This window comes from Erythrolamprus reginae, chromosome 7 (genome assembly GCF_031021105.1).
Source record: "Erythrolamprus reginae isolate rEryReg1 chromosome 7, rEryReg1.hap1, whole genome shotgun sequence".
Classification (NCBI taxonomy): domain Eukaryota; kingdom Metazoa; phylum Chordata; class Lepidosauria; order Squamata; family Dipsadidae; genus Erythrolamprus; species Erythrolamprus reginae.
The window spans coordinates 21479943-21484914 of NC_091956.1; positions in this window are offsets into that span (position 1 = coordinate 21479943).

The following is a 4972-nucleotide window of genomic DNA, read 5'->3' on the forward strand; positions in this document are numbered from 1 at the left end:
GGACAGGGAAATTAGTGCATCATATTTCCTAGAGATGTAAGGTAATTCTGTTCCAGTACCGAGCCCCCAGAAACCAAATGCACAACACCGGTTTTAAATAAGAAAAAAATTGCTATGTACAAGAAGTATTTCCCACAAGATTATATGCTGCACCATCCTGCCTGACTACTTCAGTTTCAGTTTCAGCTTCAACCACAACAACACAAGAGCACACAACAGATTTAAACTTAATATTAACTGCTCCAAACTGGACTGTAAAAAATATGACTTCAGTAACTTAGTTGTCGAAACGTGGAACTCCATAGTGTCATCCCCAAACCCCCAACACTTTACCCTTAGATTATCCACAGTTGACCTCTCCAGATTCCTAAGAATCTGGAGAGTAAGTAAGGGGCGTGCATAAGTGCACCAGGGTACCTTCCGTCCCCTGTCCTATTGCTCTCCTATATCTCCTATGCCTTTCTTCTATTCCTATATCTCTTCTTCTATTCTTTCATTGATATATTTTATTCCTATATCTTCTATTCTTTCATTGATATATTTTATTCCTATATCTTCTATTCTTTCTTAGATATATTTTACTATGAGTATATTCTCTATAACCTTCATTATGTATTTTACTATGTGTATACCCACTAAAACCCTCATTGTGTAATGGACAAAATCAATCAATCAATAAATTAAATAAAGAAATAAATATTTGCAGTTAAAGTTCTTTTTCAAAATGAAACTAAACATAGAACATTTGACGGCAGAAAAAGATCTCATGGTCCATCTAGTCTACCCTTATACTATTTCCTGTATTTTATCTTAGGATGGATATATGTTTATCCCAGGCATATTTAAATTCAGTTACTGTGGATTTACCAACCATGTCTGCCGGAAGTTTGTTCCAAGCATCGACTACTCTTTCAATCTTTAAAAAGTTTTGCCATAATGCTTATAAAGTCTTATCAGCTGGCTAGAGTCCAAGAAAGAGATAAGCACAACAATAATTGCCCAGCTGGAATTCTGAAGGAACAAGAACTGGAAATTAAATGCAATAATGAACCACATTGTTCCCTGTGCAGAAGCAATGTGTTACACCATCTTAAATACCCTGAGGGGCGTGGCCCATTAGTCAGCAGTGCTACTCACAAATAAACCTGAGTAATCACTCATGCCTCCTAGAGGCCCTGCGAATCCTGGCATCAATAAGAGGCTCTTCCTCATCTCAGGCAGTGCAGAAGATCCTGGTTGTTCTTCAGTCTCTGACATCATGTCTTCTTCATTGCCAGTCTCGGGTGCCAAGAACACAGGATGTTTGTACTGTGCCTCTACTTTAAAGAATCAGCATATTGCCCCTAGCAATCTGTCCTCATTTTACCCACCTCGGAAGGATGGAAGGCTGAGTCAATCTTGAGCCAGTGGTGAGATTTAAACTTCTGAACTACAGCTAGCAGTTAGCTGATGTAGCCTATGGTGCTGCACTCTAACCACTGGGCCACCCTGGCTAATATTTTGAGAAACATTTAAAAAGGCAGAATATTATATTTCCCCTAAGAAATCTTAAAGGAAACTCAACCCCAATTCCCTGCCCCCAGCATATATTTGGTGCCCATTAAGAAGGACTGGGCTATCCTTTCTTCAAGACAAAAGACCTTCAGCTCCAGAATGATGGGATCAAGACATGATCTTCCAGGACATTTTTAGGATTAATCCATCCAGCAGCAGGATTCACTGCATTGCAAAGCCTCCTAAGGACATTGCATCAGCAAACTTCAACCAAACTTGTCTCAGACAAATTTGAACTCACATGGCCCCATGGGAGTCTGACAACAGCCAAAAGAATATATGTTCTTGCATAGGAACAGGAAGCCCCAAAATAAGGTATAAATACCCCTTATTCTCAACTCCATGTGGTTAGCTGTACCAGGACTGTGTGCTTGGTAGTCTATTCATCATTAAACCCTCTTATCAATCAGCCTCCATGTTTCTAGTGTTTTTCTCCCTCCCTGAAACTGAACCAGATGTATATGAGCCAGGGTGGCGCAGCAGGTAGAGTGCTGTACTGCAGGCCACTGAAGCTGACTGTATATCTGTAGGTCAGCAGTTCAAATCTCATCACCGGCTCAAGGTTGACTCGGCCTTCCATCCTTCCGAAGTGGGTAAAATGAGGACCTGGATTGTGGGGGCAATATTCTGGCTCTGTTAAAAAAAGTGCTATTGCTAACATGTTGTAAGCCACCCTGAGTCTAAGGAGAAGGGCGGCATAAAAATAAAATAAAAATCAATCAATCAAATAAATAAATAAATATTTTTTTCCAATATCTTCAGTTTCTCCTAACTTAGCATTCATTACTACAGCCCATGGCAGAATCTTCCCTATAATACTTACACGCACAAATTCCTTAAAGCAAACTCACTCTTGGCAAATGATAGTATGTATGCTATTTCAACTCAGCTAATTATGAATGATGTTTGGATGTCTGCCACCATCTGTCTCTAGATTGTAATTCCAATCAGCTTCGAATCCTGCTGTAGCAGTTCCAATTGCTTGGTTTTTTAAAAAGTTATTTCTTGAACTTTCAAATAATGGCAACACAGTTCCATGTTCAAAACAGGATTTTATTAGCTTCAACAGGTGTGTCAAACTTATTTTTAAATCAGCATGAGATATGTCATAGTAGAATTATATTTACAAAACTATGCATACAACAGTGGTGGTGAATATTTCCAGCACCGTGTGCAAACCGGAACACACCTACACATGTGCACATGTGTCCGCATCGGAGCACTGGAAACCTGAAGACCAGTGGCTGGCACATGCATGCCTGTTTTTTGGGCACTTTCAAGGCTGTTTTGCGGCCATTTTCTGGTGCTCCAGCACCCACAAAGACTAGCTGGCCAGTGCACATGGCACGCTAGAAACCAGAAAAGCAGCTGGCAGCGGCATATGTGCCCACAGACAGTGCTCTGAATGCCATCTGTGACATGTGTGCCATAGGTTTGCCATCCCGGACATAAGAACATAAGAAGAGCCATGCTGAATCGGGCCAAAGCCCATCAAGTCCAGCATTCCATGTCACATGTGGTTTGGAACAACTACAGTGGTACCTCTACTTACGAACTTAATTCATTCCGTGACCAGGTTCTTAAGTAGAAAAGTTTGTAAGAAGCAATTTTTCCCATAGGAATCAATGTAAAAGCAAATAATGTGTGCGATTGGGGAAACCACAGGGAGGTTGGAGGCCCTGTTTCCTCCCAGGAGATTCCTAGAGAGGCCCCATGGAGGCTTCTCCCTGCCTTTTCTGGCCTGTTTCCTCCTAGGAGATTCCTAGAGAGGCCCCCATGGAGGCTTCTCCCCGCCTTTTTTGGCCCTGTTTCTTCCCAGGAGATTCCTAGAGAAGTTCTTATCTGGAAAAGTTCATAAGTAGAGGCGTTTGTAGGTAGAGTACCACTGTATTAGAAAAAAACCCATTCAGAACAATGATAACTCTGTGGAAGGAGTAACCTTATGATGTTACATTGTTTTATATGTTATAAGCTGCCAACCAATGGAAAAAAAAGCCCACAATGTATCTTATCTTTATTTTTATGAATTTGTAAATTACAGCATTCCTGACTACACTAAGGAGTATGCAAAATCAGCATCCATCAGCCAACATAATAAAAAACCAGGCTGAAATGTTTAAGAAAAATAGATTTAAAAACACAATGGCAAACAACTCTGCCAAGGGATAAAAAATGGAAGGCAAAAGAGAAACTACCAACTTCAGATATGTTCAAAGCAATGAATAAAGACAGAAAAATGCTAACAAAGGACAAAGGAACTGCAAAAGAAATTAATAAGGAATTACAAAAGAAATAATCTCTTGCATTAACTCGATGTTCCGTCCCAGTTTTGAGCAACAGAGTAAGTTAAGGATTGAAGCTGAAAATGAAATAGGAATAAAATCAGAAAATAAAAATTGAAACTAATCTAGAGAAATAACCCGACAGGAATAGAAAGATATTTTGCACAACAAACATCAATTTCTTTCCAGAGGGAAGATTGCTTCTGTCGCTTGGCAGAGATTTCACATTTACCTGCTCCCTGTAATTTGCTAATTGTTCCGTGTAGTGATTAAAATATCAATCTTATTGTTAGTGTTGGAAGAAAAACGCCTAGGTTCATTCTCTGGCTGGGACATACCACAGACCCTGCAAAGAAATGGATTCAGAAGCCAGCTGCCAGAAAGTGGAATTTTTTTAATATAAGCAGGCAAGAAGCAAAAGTGACACAGCTGGAGCATTCCTGGCGTGCAAGTAGATTGGGGGAGGCAAACCCATGCCTCCTTATACTTTATTTTCCTTTGAAGCTCCTACAGTTTGATGGGTTTTGATGTGTGCCTTTAGTTGAAGCCATTGCCCTGGATCCTGGCTTAATGGGTTAATCTTGTCCCACAACCTTTAACTTTCCTATCTTGGGGGTTAAGGGCCAGGAAAAAGGGAGTTTTTCCTTGATGTGTTATTTTTAGCTTGGGTTTGAGTATTTTCCAGATCTGCTTTGTTATTTCTAGTAATAGCTTTTGGCAGTCTGCCCAGACTTGCAATTATCTCCTGCCTCCGTGAGATGCCCAAATTACCTGGCATTTGTAGCTCCGTCATGCTCTTCAGCGTTCTGTCCAGAGAAGCCCATTGTAAAAGAAAACTTCTCGTGAGTTCAAGAAGTTTGATTTAACTTGCGAAAAGTTTTCTTTTACAATGGGCTTCTCTGAACACAACGAGGAACACAACAGTCTAAGAATGCTAAGGCACTCTGTTGGCATGGTTGTCAGGAGAGAGAGTTGTTTCTGCATATGCTTTGGGAGCTTCTGGTAGTACAGAAATTTTTGAAAGAGATGCAAGATGAGAAAACACTTGACATATATATATATGTGTGTGTGTGTGTGTGTGTGTGTGTGTGTGTGTGTGACATACCGTGTTTCCCCGAAAATAAGACAGCGTCTTA